Source organism: Prunus mume, linkage group LG5 (assembly GCF_029339155.1).
Source record: "Prunus mume cultivar Tortuosa linkage group LG5, ASM2933915v1, whole genome shotgun sequence".
Lineage (NCBI taxonomy): Eukaryota > Viridiplantae > Streptophyta > Magnoliopsida > Rosales > Rosaceae > Prunus > Prunus mume.
The window spans coordinates 2,520,437-2,538,542 of record NC_142702.1 but is presented as its reverse complement, the minus strand read 5'-3'; the positions used below and the strand labels follow the sequence as shown (position 1 = coordinate 2,538,542).

The 18,106-nt window shown below is 41.1% G+C and overlaps 3 pseudogenes; 2 read left to right on the top strand and 1 right to left on the bottom strand.

The window, feature by feature from the left end:
• The first annotated feature begins 169 nt into the window (after positions 1 to 169).
• On the top strand, positions 170 to 4,849 carry LOC148916632 (uncharacterized; annotated as a pseudogene).
• A 507-nt stretch (positions 4,850 to 5,356) lies between these two features.
• Positions 5,357 to 18,106, bottom strand: part of LOC103330479 (histone acetyltransferase type B catalytic subunit-like) — a 34,193-nt pseudogene continuing 21,443 nt past the window's right edge.
• LOC148916631 (uncharacterized) lies at positions 7,270 to 9,119 on the top strand (annotated as a pseudogene).

Sequence of the window (18,106 nt, the reverse complement as noted above, 5' to 3'; positions counted from 1 at the left end):
CTGGATTTATGGGGTGGCCACGTTGTGGTGTCACAAAAGCAGAAAACCAACTGCTTGAATTTGCTTTGATTTCCAATTTTGAAAGCCGTTGGTTCACCCACTCAGATATTTTCTTCCCACAATTGCCTTCTGCGTAAATCTTTGTTCTTCTTAGCTGACTAGTGAGACCATGCAGGTGAGGTCGGTGGTACTATTGGCCTAATGGGGGAAATGGAGTAGAATTTGCTCTCAAATCATGCGATGATGTTTCATTTATTCAATTATATAGATGACAGGAGATTAAGAGCATTTATTTCTGTATATGTGATCCTAAATTCGATTTCGAACCCAACCTCCTTAAAGCTAGCACTTCTATTAAAATAGATAATACGTAAAACACATATATATGTAATATGGGACCATGAGGCTCTGCATTTAGGTCCTGCATTTCGTTAAATTTAAATCACTCAAACAATATAACCACTTAACACATGACACGTCATCAAACTGTAAATGAGGTTTTTTTTTTCCTTCTAAAATTCACGTTAACATCATTGAGGTTTTTGACAGGCTTCCTCCTCTCGCGAGTGTGTTTCATCCAACGTGCTCTTCTCTTCTTCTTTTTTCTTTTTTTACTTTTTTTTTCTTCCTGGTCAACCAGCTGCAATGGCACCACAGTCAATATGATTCGAATGGTATGTGTTTTCTTTCATCAGATTTCAACTATCTTTCTATTTCAACCAATAGTGTTGACAAGAGTATTCATAGCTCTTGAATCTCATATTTTGAAAGTTATTCATTTGCAGTAATCTTCCAAGAGGAAGCTTGGTTTGAATCAGTGAGTATTCTGGAGTTTGACTCGGATGATGACTTTATCAGTATACATGAAGGTATTGGGCATAAGCCTGTAACAACATATTACAGAGTGAAAGCCTTGTGGTCTTGTCTGATTGTAAAACATCATTATCTTTGAAGCAATCCAGTTGGGAATATCTAGAGTGGCCAAGTACTTCAGTACGAAAGATCTGCTCGCTTTGTTGAAATGGGTGTAAGTATGAAGAATTCCAAAGCTATATGAAAATAGATGGAGGTAAATCAGATAAAATCACAGGCAAAGATGAGCGCAGGGAATCATATTGGTTTTCACTTATTAGTACCCAGAGCTATGAGCTTTCTCGCTTAGGGAAGGCTGATTGAAGTTTGCAAGAAGAGGAAGAATATGTTAGATCACTCTTATGTTAAATTCAGATTATGATATTTCAAAGGTATAGCCGTGCGGCTATACATTTAAAATATTATGTTTATGGACTCTTACCAAAACAAATTTATGTCCGGAGTGCTAAATCGAATCAATAAATTTGTGATCATGAAAATACTCTAGTAATTCACTGACTCACTTGAGAAGTTATTTTATTGCTTGTGTACATATCCACACGACATGTTGATGTGATTTATCAAAATTTTCTCAAATTAATATAATTTGTGCACCATAGTTATAAAATCCAAATTTTACACAAAAAAGAACAATAAGAGAAAAAATCGTAGCCAAAGGTGGTTTTCATGTGGTAGATCCAAAGGTTCCTATGAAGATGAATCCATTCTCTTAGAAAATTTAGAATGGTGGTTCATATTTTTTGAAAAATTGTATAGCCGAACGGCTATACTCGGTTGTTTTTTTCCCGGCTATACTCGGTTGTTTTTTCCAAAATTTTATTTTAAAAATAGTACTTCTGCGGTAAATTTTTTTAAAAAAATAGTGTAGCCGTTCCGCTATACTGGGTTTTTTTTATAAATATTCTAGTGAATCGGACTCGAACTCATCACTACGAACGTCTAGGGCATAGAGCAAGCCCGTTCAAGGTTTTGAGTAGGGTTCGAAAAATCGGCCTAAGCACTAGGTGGGAGAGGACACCGACACCACGGAGTTAGGGAGGGCCTAGGCGGCTCGGATCTAGGCGGTGCCTCGGCGACCTGGGTGGGTCTGGTCTAGGGGCTAGGGTAGGTCGTGTCCTTTTATTTCCAAATGAAGACAGACGAAGCTTGCTGGTGCGAAGGAGCAAAGGTGACATGTATATAGTGTGTGAGAAGGAGGAATGGTGACATAAAATAAGGAAAGGCATAAGAAATGAGGGGTTTGTTTCGTGCGGAGTGAAAGGAGGAGATAGAAAACTGTGTTTCTGTTGTTGAGAGACTGAGAATTGGGAGGCAAATGAAGAGGGAATGAGAGATTTATAATTCCCGATGGTCTTGGTTGGGGTAAAGAAAAGGAAAGGATAAATTAGTCGTCAACATACATGCAGGGAGAGGTCGGTTAGTGGAGGGCGGCGCATTGGCATTGCTCACCAATGCCTTTTTGCTTTATTGATTTCTTTCTAGTACTAGAAGCTTAATGTTACTGTCCAATAAAGTCACATAGAAAATCCTTCAATTTCAACCAATAGTGCTGACAAGAAAATTCATAGCTCTTGAATCTCATATTTTGAAAGTTGTTCATTTGCAGTAATTTTCCAAGAGGAAGCTTGTTTTGACTCGGTGTGTATTCTGGAGTCAGACTCGGATGATGACATTATCAGTATACACAGAGGTAATGGCCATCAGCTTGTAACTACATATTACAGAATGAAAGCCTTGTTGTCTTGTTTGATTGCAAAATTTCTTTACTATTGAAGTAATTTTTCTTGAGCTACTTATTGGCAAAGGATTTTGTTTTGTTTTCTTAATTTTCTTCTCTTATTCTACAGATGGTTTTCCATTAACAAGCAATCCAGTTGGGAATATCTCAAGTGGCCAAGTACTTTAGTACGAGATCTGCTCACTTTGTTGATAATAGGCGTAAGTATGAAGAATACCAAAGCTATATGAAAATTGATGGAGGTAAATCAAATAAAATCATAGGCAAAGATGAGCGCAGGGGATCAAATTGGTTTTCGCTTATTAATTCCCTGGGCTATGAGCTTTTTCACTTAGGGAAGGCTGATGAAGTTTGCAGTAAGAGGAAGAATATATTAGATGACTCTTATGGAAGCTTTAAAGGACTTACAGAGGATGGACGTGATTCTAATGAAAAAATTCAAGACAATGCCCTGAAATCCGGCTTATCTCGATTGGTACCTTCTGTAAGTTTCGACGATAAGATTCTACGTGCACAGAGTTTGGTTCCGCAGTCCCAGAGAAAGCCATCAACCGTTTTCAGACGTTCTTTTTAAGAGGAGATCTTGTGATGCAGAAGAAACCATTGAACAATGTAAGCATTCAAATAATTCAATTTTCCTTGAATGGAAAGAAAACTTAGAATATTGGGATTGATGTACATGTATATTACTGAACATTTCAATGATATATCCACAGGTCAATCAAAAAGGTTTATGTATCGACCTAGACCAGGATAATCTCATTCCATGTTGTAGAGTAGAGAAGCCGACTTTAGGATCTTGGTCTGAGATTCCACCCTCAACTTTTAAATTCTATGGCGAGAACTATTTGAAGTATGACTTTGGTTTTTTCTTTTGTCAAGACCAACCTTAACTGAATTTAGACATTTGCAACTAATTACTCTGTTCTGCCTTGCTAATGATAATATTATTTTCTGTTGGTCTACCATTCAGAGATAACGAAAGTCAACTGCTCCGAACTACAGTCCATATACTCCAATAGGTGTTGATGTGTCAGTATGCCCCAAAAAGATACATCACATTGCCCAGAATCCTGAGCTTCCCAAAGTGAAAGCAAATGGGAAAGTTTTCATTGTAAACATATAGGTATTTTTTCAGAATTGATTTATCTTGTTATGTTTTGTTTGTTATATTTTGTCAATATCTAATGATATTGCTTTGCGCCTTGTTGCAGTTGCCTACTTATCCTGCTGCAATGTTTCTTGGTGATAGTGATGGAGAGGGGATGAGTCTTGTAATGTATTTCAAAGCTTCTGAGAATTTTGATAAAGACATCTCTCCTCAATTCCAGGACAACATCAAGGTAACTTCATTTTGTACGCTAGTTCATCCATTTGGATAGGCATGTACTTTATTATGATGTACTCTCCCTGCTGGAAATGTGATCTTATGTTCTATTGGAACACTCAGGCTGTTGATATATTTGAATGATGCTTTTAGAAAATGGTTGACGATGAGACAGAAAAAGTTAAAGGATTTGCAACGGACTCCATTGTACCTTTTAGAGAAAGACTAAAGATCTTGGCTGGGGTGGTAAATCATGATGATATCGGTCGGAGTTCTGCTGAGAAGAAGCTTGTGCATGCATATAATGACAAACCAGTTCTTTCACACCCCTAGCACAATTTTTACAAGGTAAACGTTGAACATTTATGTTGCTGAGTGTTAAGAAGATGAAATAGAAAAACCATGTTGTTTGACTTTATCAAGCCCTCTCACATGCAGGGTCCTAACTACTTTGCGATTGATCTGGACATTCATCGCTTCAGCTACATATCAAGGAATGGTCTTGAACTGTTTTATGAACGTCTTAACAAACGGAATAGCCGAGCGGCGATATTCTCTTCTAAAATGATCTATTTATGGAGTATAGCCAGGCGGCTATACTCTCTTTTAAAATATTCTGTTTATGGCTTATAGCCGCGCAACGGTACTTTTAAATATTATGTTTATAGATTATAGTTGAGCGGCTGTATGCTTTAAATATAACTATAAAAATCTGGATTTCTCTGAAGCAAAGCTGAGCCTTGAGATAATGAATCAATTAGACCTAGTATGTATTTACGTTCTAGCTTTGTTACTTAGTGGGCGCTTAGGGTTGAGAGAAAATTTATGCCTTGTTTGTGTGTTGCATGTGTATGAGAAGTGACATAATGATGTTGCTTATCTTTTTAGGTGCCCTTTGTCATATTTCCTAAATACATTCGAATATTTAAACGGTATAGCGGTGCGTCTATATTCGAATAATAATATAATTACTAATTGAAGTAATTATAAAAGGCTAAGATATTACTTAAAGACATATATATTAAATTAAAGAAGTTGGGCAAAAAATAAAAGTAAAGAAACTAATTTTATATTTAAAAAATAAATAAATAGAGAGCAAGAAGACTTGTCGCGATGACATTTCGTCCGCACATGTCTATGCCGGCAACTATTTGCCGGATTAGACCTCTCCCGAGGAAAGTTTCCTATGCCGACGAAATGTCGTCGGGAGAGGTTTTTGTTCCATTAATGAGTACATTATCTTGTGCAAGTTTTTGTTCCAATATACGATACTTTACTTTGTACCAAACAGATATTACCTAAATTGACAAAGTGGATGTGAAAAAAGCAGGTGACTTGTTTTCTATTTGTAAACACTGATCCTATAACTCGGTGCAAAATTGAAATAAAAATACAAGTTACAGAGAATGAAAACGACATTGACATGTTAAAGGTAGCGTTAGCTGCTCAATTTCATGAGAAGTAATAAAGTTCTGCAAATATTCGAATAACAAAAGCTAGGATGCAAGCATAGAGCTCAAAGATTTACAGATAAGCCTCCGATATTCCAACCCACAAACCACTTTCACCCTACAGATTGCATCAATTGGTAAAGTACAAGGGCATCGCCAAAATCGAAGTCCTTTATGATGCCTCAGCAATGATAGAGAGTTCCACAGACACTTTCTCGGCTATTGATTTGATCTTTTCACTCTCTCATCAACTAACTGCTGGAGTTGCTCCTCCCGATTTGGTTGATTCTCATCTATCTGAACAGTACTAGCAGCTTCACCAGCTTGTGACCTGAACATCACAAAAGACATCTCGGGTTCATAATTGCTTGGAACTTCAATCACTTGCTTCCCACCAGTCCCATAATCTTTTCCGATAAGATCATCCTTCATGCGATTAGAAATAATTCCCACAAAATCATCCATATAGTTGTCCACATGATCAAGGCCGAGATAAAGGAAAACCTCCCAACACTGAAGAAACTGTTTCTTGTTGATTTTCAAACTTTTCCGGACATCCTCAATGACTCTAGTGTCTGGCATGAGTCGAGGAGGGTGTGTCTTCTTCGACAATTTTCCTTGCTTTAGTTGCGAAACTGCTGAGCTGATGCATGCTTGATTGGATCGAACTTATGAAGGCGCAGTACATCAACACAAGTGCGTACATGTTCAAAGTAATCCAATGGTTCATCAACTGTGAGGTCATAGACATTTTCAGATATTGCAACATCATTGAGAACCTCAAGAAGGTATCGTCCACAACCCTTGTGTTGATAAGGAGGCAATACCAATATCTGCCATCAACAAGCAGGCTTGTTAAAACTCAACAAGCAGGCTTGTTGATAAGGATCCACAACAACAATTGATGTCATATTCTTACATTCCCCCTTCCCATCTTTTCTCCATAAAAGTAAGAAAATAACAGTGTTCTCTGATGATGTGAGATAGGTGATAAAATTACCATCAATAAGAAGAAGAACAAGAGGAATCAAGTGACTGTAAAGGTGTGCAGCATGCAATACAACCAAGCGAACAACCTGAAGTTGGCTATAGTATAGTACTTCCACGGGGCTATACCAGGTTTTTTCCTAGTTTTATTTTAAAGAGTACAGCCGATCGGCTATATAGTATAGCCGGCCGGCTTTACTCGGAGTTTTTCTTTATTTTTCTTTTAAATATTATAGCCGAGCGGCTATACGTGGTTTTTAATATTCGGTGAATCGGACTCGAACTCATCAAGATCAACGTCCTAGGGCACAGAGCAAGCCCGTTCTGAGTTTTGAGCGTGTTCAAATATCGGCCTAGGCGCTAGGCGGGAGGACACCGACACCGAGGAGTTAGGCGCCTGGCGGTTCTAGGCGGCTGGGCTGATCTAAGCGGCGCCTAGGCGGATCTAGGCGGTCCGGGAGCCGTATGGTCGTGTCCTTTTTCTCCAAATGAAGACAGACGAAGCTTGCTGGTGCGAAGGAGGAAAGGTGACATCAAATAAGGAAAGGCATAAGAAATGAGGGGTTTGTTTCGTGTGGAGTGAAAGGAAGAGATAGAAAACTGTGTTTCATGTTGTTGAGGGAGTGAGAATTGGGAGGCAAATGAAGAGGGAATGAGAGATTTATAATTCCTGGGGTCTTGGTTGGGGTAATAAAGAAAAGGAAAGGATAAATTAGTCGTCAACACGCATGCAGGGAGAGGTCGGTTAGTGGAGGGAGGCGCATTGGCATTGCTCACCAGTGCCTTTCTGCTTTATTGATTTCTTTCTAGTACTAGAAGCCTCATGTTACTGTCTAAGAAAGAAAGGTCTCTTGGAGCTTTATAACTGGCTTCAAGGGCATCTTCCAGCTAATATGACAGTGGAGCATGAAATGTATTTTGTAGAATGTGTTGACTTTGCCAAATCCTTCATCCAACAGTATATCAAAGAGGTATGTCTTCTTTATCTTTAAAACTAGGAGTTTTTTTGTCTATGTTTATATGCAACGTGATATAAGCAAAATAGGCAATCTATTCACCCAGACCCAAAAAAAGAAAAATTGTATCCATATTTTGTTTTGTCTATCTGAATGCATCATCTTATTCAACAATTTCACGTACTAAAATTGCAGTTCTGTATTCTTCATTTGTTGTATTTTTCTTGCAGTTTTTTAGACTCATGTCCTCATTTCTTGGCTTGTTTTTGAACTGTAGGATGATGTATTATTCAAAGTGCTCTTGCATCTGCTTTGTGTACCTTGTTGTGCAGAACAGTAAGGAATTAATATCCTCGTTTTCCATTGTTTTAAAAGTTATCATCATGGATTCCTTTTAACAAGATTTTTGGGTTTATATATAGGGATGAAAAGGAAAAGGTTGCATTGGAGGATTCGAATGGCAATTTACTTTTCCGTGTCTCAGATCTTTTCAATCCTGTACTCTTGTTCCATCTTTTCCTACTAGAGGCAAGATGCTCACTCTTGGACATTTACATATCTGCATTAATATTTCCACTTCGGCATGCCTCCTAGTTGTTAATTTGAAGTATATGGTATTGCAGAATAAAAAATAATCACTGACATTGTGCACTTTCTTTTTTCTTCCTATTTTGCAGTTGAGCTATGACCATCAGGTGCTTCTTGATTACCTTATTTCAAAAGATACCGGAAACAGTTGTGCATGTTGAGAGTTAAGCTGCATACTAGCCTTGAATCAAGCTGCAGATGTTAATCCTGCAGATTGACAAAGTGAAGAGGATGAAGAAATCGAAGGAGCTGAAGAACTTTCCTTTTATAGTAATAGCTGTTATAGGATATGTCCAACGGCTAGTTTTCTTTCTATTTTGAGAAACTCTACAGCTGTCATTCTTAGCTGTCTTAGTCCTTTCTGCTGTAACGATTTCTAGCCTAGGTGTAAGAATTATAGCCTGCAATTACCTTGAATGGTTGGAGATGAGTCCTTGTGTCCTAGTTTTTAGGATCTGTTTTTTTGGCAGCTTGTGTCATGCATATAGTGTTTTTTGGCTCTGATGCAATACATGAAAAATATACTAAATCATTCTCATTCTCTCTGAGTTTTTTCTCTCCTCTGCATACGTTGCTTACAAAAGGTTTTATTTGTGCAGAATATCTTTTAAGGTCTTTTCTCTTTCTACACCTTCTCTTAACTTATGAAATCTAAGCCGTGGTGGGCTGCATTTTTCTGGTGTTGACCTCGGTGACTAAACTATAAAACATTAACCCTCTGCTTTTACATGACTTCTTAATTAATTAGCAAAACAAGAATCAATTTGGTTGACCCCAGACAGTTGTTTTTAATTGCAACTCCTTGTATCTTTCATTTGCTTCTTACCATCCTTTATGCATTCTCTTTTAGGTGCCTGCATAAAGTGTGTGATTCATGGAGCTTATTTGTGGAATTTCTAGTGGGTGGGCAAGCTACAAATCAATCATTTTGCAAGAAAAGAAAAGTTTCATTGGGTGGCTTGAGTTCCTGGGGAGAGGATTCTCTTGCACCAACAAAAAATCATCTTACATTTCTTGATGATGAACCTGATGAAGAAAATGAAAATGGCTGCAAGCATACCCAAAATGGAGGACAGTATTTCAAAGAAGCCAAAGAGTGCTTACTTTCACTTAAAATTTCTATTGAAGGTCTACACCAAAAGAATCTGTTTCCCTACAATCCTAATGTTCTTCTGAACCGGTACGTCTCTTTGAAATGAGTTTCATTATGCTTCCCAGTAAACTAGTGATTGCTCTTACTATAGGGTTTGATTTTATTTTGAATTTACTACAGTCAACTTCTTTCTTTCACTTTTAGTTCCCTTCGTTCCTCGTGATCACGACTTATCCAAACTAAACTGGTTTCTCTTTGCTTGCAGCTTAACAAGATTTCAGGAACTCTATTTTGAGGAAGAGAAATAAACTTCTAAAAGAATGAACTTATCAGCACAGATTTTTGCAGAGCATCATTTATTCCTTTGAGTTGAAGTGATAAAATGAGATCTTGCAAACCAATGAGGCCAAATCTCGACGAAAACTCTTTGAGTTTCTTTGAGTCGGCAACTGGGCCACAGTCAGACAATGCTTTGGAAAGAGTGCTTTGAGATCCTCATGACTCTTTGAGGCCATATATGGAGATTTTTAAGAAGTGAATGCACTTTGTGGATGAACGTTGTTACATTGAGCAGTGAAGGAATAGAAGAACAAGCTTTGTAGTTAAGGTAATTTAGATTCTATGTATAGAATTTCCAATTTTTTTCCTCAACGAGGATAGGCGAAGAAATATAATTCGTAGCATAGTCAAATCCACCAGATGAAGTCAAAGTGATAAATGGTTCTGATCACATGTTCATGTTTGTTTTCTAGACCAGTAAAGCTGTTCTCCCACCTCCAGGATATAATATTGCTAAAAAATACTCTTAAACATGAGCACCTGGTAATGCACTATACATATTTGATATGAATAAACTATTGTCAAAGAAAATCACCTGATATTGGTGTAAATTAATTCTATCCAAACTATACCAGCTGCCAGAGGCAGATAGAAAAGGACTTTACCTGATCTCAAGTCTTCCTAATCTCAATTGTCAAAAAAAACTATACCTGACATTATGTACCCCAAGTCTTCCTTATTCTCTCAAACATTCTTCTCATTTCAAAATATAAACTTCTGGTTACTTGGGATGATGGCGAGAACAACGTTACTGGGCGGTTTTACTCGGTATTTTCTGAATTTTTTTTTTTAAAAGTATAGCCGGTCGGCTATACTCGGTTTTTTAAAAATATTCTGCAAATCGGACTCGAACTCATCGCTACTGAACGACTAGGGCACAGAGCAAGCCCGTTCCAGATTTTGAGCAGTGTTCGAGATATTGGCCTAGGCACTAGGGGGAGGACAACAACACCGGGAGTTTGGGGGCCTAGGCGACTGGGAGGATCTAGGCGGCACCTAGGCGGCTGGGTGGATCTAGGAAGCGCCTAGGCGGCATGGGCGGATCTAGGTGGCCTGGGCGGGTCTGGGAGCTAGGCGGCACTAGACGGGAGGACACCGCCGCCAGGGAGTTAGGAGGTGCCTAGGCGGCCTGGAAGGATTTAGGCGGTGCCTTGGCGGCCTGGGAGGATCTAGGCGGCCTGAAAGGATCTAGGCGGCCTGGGAGGATCTAGGTGGCCTGGGCGGGTCGTGTCCATAGTTATAATCAACTTAGGCATCCATAGTTTTCCAAACATTTACAAGCAGCAAAACGGAGAAAAGACGAGAATCATGGAGATTCCTTCGATCTGAACAACTCGAGAGGAAGCAACCTCTTACATGTCGCTGCCACCTGAAGAAAGGATCTTGCCACCGCTGTACAATCAACAAAACAAAACCAAATTTTCACAAAGAAGAAAAACAAACGCATTCAAATTTACAGATAAAAATACAGATAGAGAATTGTACGAACGGGTTGCCATGTTGTAATTTCACGGAGAGAGCAAAATAAGAGAAGAGAGACAGAGCAATAGTATAAGATGGGAAGCTTTGTCTCTCTCGGGTGCGGAGGAACCTCTGTGTATAGTGAATGTGAAGATGATTGCTAAACCCTAGTATTAGAAGCCTAATGTTACTGTCTAATAAAGTCGCATAGAAAATCCTTACATCTTCTGCTCTGCAACTACATGCCTATAAATTTTTTTATTTATTTAAATATTTTGACTGTACAAGTGGAATAGCACTGTAGTGTGGACGCTACTTTAGACTATGTGAATGAGTTTGATATTGAGGAGGAGGTAATAGTACGGGCCAATGAAATCTTCTTCAACAGATTCAAAGAAAATTTTGGTTGAAATTTTGTACACCTTATTTTGGAGGTAATATATGCATCATCCTTATGGCTTTGGAGAGAAAGAAAGATGGAAAAAGAAGTGAAATCAGAAGACAAAGATCCCCTGCTGACAGAAAAGCACCTTATGTTTATGAAAAGTGGTCACCTTCTCTCCAATTCCAATCTTCTTTTCTTGCTTGCAATTTGCACAGCTGAGGCTTCCCTCTACTATCCATGTTCCATGTATATCTCCTTTCACTTTTGTCAATGAATCCAAGGCAACAGTCACAGACTCACAGCATGCGGAGGGCTAAGACTTTGCTGCTTCTTGTTTGATTCTTAAAGAGACACCAGAGACAGAGCAGATAAAGACGTTTTGCCCCTTCCTTTCGGTTTGGGCCAGTTACCGCCACAAGACAAGAGATTCAGCTTTGGATGCTTCTCCTCCTAAATCCTAATGGGATGTTGGAGAAATAACTTCTTTAATATATTCGAAAGTATAGCCGCGCGGTTATACTCTGTAAATACATTCGAAGATTTTAAAAGTATAGCCGCTATTTAAATATGTTCCTAACAAACAAGAAACTCACAGAGGAATGTTGTCCGCGAATGAAATGAACGTACAGAGAAACGAACACGAAGCTTGCACTTGCAGACAACCATTTTGCTTCTCTATAAGCGTTTCAAAGCATCAAAAACTCGGTCTTTAGGCTCTCTCTCAACCCAAGCTTCAATTTTTTTCTTGATTTGATTCTTTGTGTTGATTCGATTGGTTGGGCTCTCTCAATGTCTGTTGAGGCAAAGCCTTTTCCTCGAGTTCAAGACCTCGTGCGTGACTTGGACGATGCATTTCGGTGAGTGTGTTTTCTCTTGTTTGGTTGTTGAGAAAATGTCAGGAAACCAGGAAGAAATTGAGTAATTTGTTTACCAGGAGGATCCAATTCGATTTAATTTCAAATTAATGTTAGAATTGGTGAAACTCTCTTTCGATCAAATCAAAAGTAAAATAGATTTTTGTTGTTATAAAAGACAACATTCTAACAAGTGGTGTATTTATTCCATGGCAGACCAACACAAGACACACTGGTTCGCCAATTGCAAGCCTCTTCTTTGTATTTGTTCGATGGTTAAAAACCGTCCATGTAAAGGCAACCAAGCACAAAATGCAAGAAGACTTAAAGACTCCACTACCATACTCCCCAATTACACTCCCTTAAAGGAAGTCCTGTATAATAGGAACTTCTACTTACAGTTGTTCTTCCTACTGAGAGGAAGTCTATAAGGAGAAACAGTTATGCTAAGAGGAAATCCATGTAGAATACAACGTTTTGAGACCTTTAATCAAGTCCTAACTAAAATATGGGGATTTAACGCACGTTTACTGTAACACCCCGACCCCGTTTATTTTCCTATTTAATTTAATTAAGGGAAAATATTAATTATTCCTGGGTTAAGGGTGATTTTGGTCACTTTCTTATCCGGGAAGATTTTGGGACCGTGAGTGGTGTGGTTGCGTAGGCGGTACTGAGACGAAACCGTAGACAGTGGTAGGCTGAATCGGAGATTTAACGGCTTTGGCGATCAAAACTTGTTCGGTGGCGAACCGTAAATTTTCCGAAGGGTTTAGTAAAAATCAGATTTTACTATTTTCACCTCACTCTCTCTCTCTCCCTCCCGCGTACACTCTCTCTCTCTCCCGTTTCTCTCTCCCGATTCTCTCTTTCTCTCTCTTGAATCTCACGATTCCGGGAAGAGCCACCGGTCCCGCTCGACTCACCTTGAAGCCCCGATCACAACCCACCGGTTATCCCGACCGGAAAACGCGAAATCCGGCCGTGTTATCGACTGGTTCAAGTCGGAATTTTCACGGCGTTGCGCCGTCGTCTCCGCCGTCCCAATCCCGGTGAACCAGGTGAGGTTTCTTCTCCTTTTTACGTGTTCTAGCTGATTTTGGGTTAGGATTAGATCGAATTTGAAGTTTGGAACCGAATTGGAAACCTAGGTTTTGGCCGGATTTCAATTTGAAATTCCGGCCACTTGCCGTCCGAATTGGATGTTGCCGTAGTTGAAAAAGTTGCTCCATTCTTCGAGTAGTATCTAGGATTGGAAGGGTGAGCGTTGGTTTGGAGATTTTCCGTCGCCGGAAATCTCTCTACACACCCGCGCACTGCCGGCGCGTGTGGCGGCGCGTGGGCAAGGTGGGTGAAGTTGTTTTTCGTCCTGTTGAGATCCTTAGGCTGTCACGAGTGCGTAGGATTTCGCGGATCTCAATTTGGATATCATTTGACTATCGAACGGATTTCGCATATTGTGCGTTATCCGGGTTCGATAAGTTCTGACCGTTGGATCGTTTCCAAATTGAAGTATGTTGATGTAGGTACTCTTAGAAACCTATAGGAATTCGCGGATCGTGAATTGGAGCCCCGGATGTTCCGATTCAATAATGTGAAGTTTAGGAAAACGCGATCACCGTGCGATTGGGAAGCGAATTCCAATCAGTAATTGCCGGACCTTAGGATGTTCCTTTGGACGTGAGCGCACCGGGAACTTGGGGATTTAAGTATTTCCTTTCGTGAATTTCCGTTTGGAAGTACGTCGTTAATCAAGGATTTGTATCTTGGAATAGGTACTTGGTTGATCACTCGCAGCAGGACCCTCACGGCCGGGCAGCTTGGGATTACTTGTGAGTGGACTTTGTTTTAAGCATATGCATGGTTTTTAATTATGAAAGTTTTGTGCATATACTTTAAATGATGGTGACTTTGATTTAATAAGTCTTTGGTCGATGATTTGAATATGTTTATATATCTTGGATATATATTTTGAATATGAACATATATATTCGAGTATGATGATTATGTTGATATGGATTTTGGGTTGGCTATCTATATTGTCTATGTGTAGAGTATGAGAGGTTGTTGTGGTGAGATTGTGGAAAGTTAGGAGTTTGATGGATGGTTGTGAGATATGAGTAGGGTAGGTGAGTACCATTCCCTAGTTACTAGGCTTCCCACACACGTCGTTGGCAGTGCCGGTGGGGTGGGAAGGCCATGAGATTACGGGTCTCACACATGGCGTTGGCGTGCCGGTGTGTGAGACACTTTCCATACGTGTCGTTGGCGTGCCGCGTATGGGGAGAGTATGTATATTGCTTGAGTATCATCACACACGTCGTTGGCGTGCCGGTGGGGTGATGATACTGCTGCGCGCGTAGGACTTGATATGAGATTTGTGAGCTACACGTGTCGTTGGCAGTGCCGGCGTGTGAGCTATGGAGTTCCGTCCCCTTGGACTACTCATCCCGGACGCCTTGGGTTAGTGTTCGAAATCCTGCGTACCAAACAATCCCCCGGTTGGATTGTCTCCCCGGTACATTAGTTTGGAGAGGAGTATATTGTATATTAGAGTCTTAGCTATATATATATATATTTATATATGGGTATTTACGGGTGTTGAGAGTTGCATATATTTTGGGAAATGAGTTGTGAGCTTGAGATGTGGAGATGTTTTGGACTTTGGGATTTTTGTGTTTGAGTTTTGGGTTTCTGAATTGTGAAACTGCATGCTAGAGCATTATTTTTACATGGTGGGGTTACTATGTTGTTTTAAAGTGAAACTTTATTTCATGTCCACTCACATCTTTACATTTTGCGCCCCCAGCATGTAGTTGCTCCTGAAGGCATTCGAGCAAGTCACGAGCTCCGAACTTGTCGTCTGTTAATAGGGTCTGTATAAATTCTTTCTACTCCCCTGTTTGTTGTAAACAAATTCTGTAGACGCTCTGTTATTGCCCATGTTAGGCTACTACTTGAGGCCGGAGGCCATTTTGTGTTGGATTGTAGTATGTTAAAAGCATGCTGGCAGTTGGATTGTATATTGATGTAAATTATTGCAGGTTGTTTATTGTTGGTTTGAGCATTTTACAGGGGAGACTCTGCCAAAATTTTGGTAGAATGTCTTGGGTTTTAGTAAGTGGGCCCGGCATCGTATGATGTCGGCACCAAGACGGGATCCGCCTCGGGGAAAATTCGGGCGGGTCCTGTCAGCTTGGTATCAGAGCATTAGGTTCATTTTCCTTCGACACTTGCACTTTTGCTGCATTGTTGATCTAATGATTCGATGGTTTCTTTGTGTAGAACCATGGCAACACGCCGACCGAGAACACGAGGTCGTGGTCAAAGATGGGGCCCAAATCCTCCACCACCATCTCCGTCACCACCTCCTTCACCTCCAGGTTCCATCTCCTCCACCATCTCCACCTGCCGGAGAGAATGCCCTGGACTTGCGCCATGTGCTTTGAGTCAATTCACCCGCACCATGACTACTGCTTATGCGGGGCGTAATCTTGAAAGTTCGGAAATTAAAAGGGTGAAAGAGCTCGAGCCAAAGAGTTCATGGGTGGCCCAGATCCGGCAGAGGCCGAGTCTTTGGATTCTTGATGTGGAGCGGATTTTTGAGGTAATCTTGGAGTGTCTGATGAAGATAGGGTCCGTTTGGCTACCTTTCTTAAAGGGAATGCCTATCACCGGTGGAAAGCTGCAAAGAGGGGCTATGGGAATCCATTGCAATTACAGGGAGGAATTCCAAAGGATCTTTTACGTCGATTCTATCCACCTTCCTATCGCTATGCCAAAAGACAGAGTTTTTGTATCGAAGCAAGGATCTATGTCGGTGGCGAATATGAGCACAAGTTTAATGGCTATCGAGGTTTGCACCGGAATTAGTAGCTCTTGAAGAGGACCGGTGCGAGGCGTTTTGAAGGCGGTCTATGGTGGGAGATTCATGCAGGTTACCGCTAGCACGTATCCCAACATGAGAGCTTTAGCTCAGGCTGCAGCAGTATCTAGGACATGTGCCTTGGGTGCGGGAAGGCGCGGAGAGATGCGCAGGATTGGGTGGCCCAAGTCGGGTCCATCCAAGAGAGGAGGATCTAGTTCGGCTCGCTAGTGGCGGATGGTCGGTGGACGAGATCCAGCCTGTAGTGGGAGATCGGTACTCGTCGGCCCAAAGATGGACTCGATTTTGAGCGGCTGCATCTAGCAGCCTAGGACTCCCTCCAGCGAGCGGGTTGACATATTACGATTGCGGACAGGTGGGGCATTTTGCAAAGGATTGCCCTAATTCCTTTCAAGGAGGTAAACCAAGCTTGAGCGGCGGCCCGGTATGCTATTTTTGTGGACAGGGGGCATACCAAGAGGTTTTGCCCACGATTTACCCTGATGTACCAAAGGTCAGAGGATCGGGCCAGGGGCGGTACCATGGGTCAAGATCGAGTCGAGTGGTGCTACTTCCTCTGCGGGATCTTCCAAAGATGGCGAGGCACCGTCCATCTTCTCGGGAAGAAGTGGCAGAAATTCAAGGGGTCACCTGGGCGTTCTACCACTCGAGCTAGGGTGTTCTCTATGACCCAGGAGGCACAGCCACTCGGACGTGATTACTGGTATGATCCCTATTTTCGGCTATCTTGCTCGTGTTTTAATTGACCCGGGGCCACGCATTCTTCGTAGCACACAATTTCGTACCCTATGTCAGTGTGAGGCCGACACCCATGACAGGAAGTTTTAGTATTTCTCTACCCACGGGGGAAGTCATGTTTGCAGACCGGGTATTCAGAGAATGCTATGTTCAAGTAGAAGATGCATGGTTGGAAGCCAATTTGATCCCTTTAGAATTGGCGGATTTGGATATCATCCTGGGGATGGATTGGCTAGAGAAGCATCATGCGTCCGTGGTTGTTATTCCGGAAGGAAGTGACATTCCGGAGTCGGGACAGACCTAAAGTAATTTTCCGAGGGGAACGTAGAATTCTCCCTACTTGCCTTATCTCTGCTATTACAGCTAAGAAATTACTAGAGAAAGGGTGTGAAGGATTCTTAGCTCATATCATCGACACCCGAGAGATCACCTTGAATCTGGAAGATATTCCTGTTGTTAGTGAGTTTCCTGATGTCTTTCCAGATGATCTTCCGGGGTTACCTCCTGAAAGGGAAATTGAGTTCACTATTGAACTTCTTCCAGGCACCAATCCTATCTATCTAACTCCTTATAGGATGGCACCAGCTGAACTCCGGGAGTTGAAGATTCAGTTGCAGGAATTAGTGGATATGGGTTTCATCCGACCTAGTGTTTCCCCATGGGGTGCACCGGTGTTGTTTGTGAGGAAGAAGGATGGGACCATGAGGTTATGTATTGATTACCGGCAGTTGAATAAGGTGACAGTACGTAACCGGTATCCTTTGCCGCGGATTGATGATTTGTTTGATCAGTTGAAGGATGCCAAGTATTTCTCTAAGATTGATCTGAGGTCAGGATACCATCAGTTGAGGATCAGAGAAGAGGATGTCCCCAAGACCGCATTCAGAACGCGGTATGGACATTATGAATTTCTGGTGATGCCGTTCGGGTTGACGAATGCTCCAGCAGCATTTATGGATCTCATGAACAGAGTGTTTCGACCTTATTTGGATCACTTTGTGATTGTGTTCATAGATGATATCTTGGTTTATTCTAAGACTTTGGAAGGGCATAAAAAGCACCTGAGGTTGGTATTGAGGACTTTAAGAAGGAAGCAACTCTATGCCAAATTTAGCAAGTGTCAGTTTTGGCTGGATAGAGTGGTGTTCCTTGGACATGTAATCTCAACGGAAGGGATTTATGTGGACCCACAGAAGATTGAGGCTATTGTGAATTGGGTACAACCCACAAGTGTAACGGAAGTACGAAGTTTTCTGGGGTTAGCAGGTTACTATCGTCGATTTGTGGAAGGGTTTTCTTCGATAGCGACACCCCTCTCGCGGTTGACAAGGAAGGATGTTGCATTTGAGTGGACGGAAGAGTGCGAACAGAGTTTTCAGGAATTGAAGAAGCGGTTGACCACCGCACTGTTTTGGCTCTTCCGATAACTC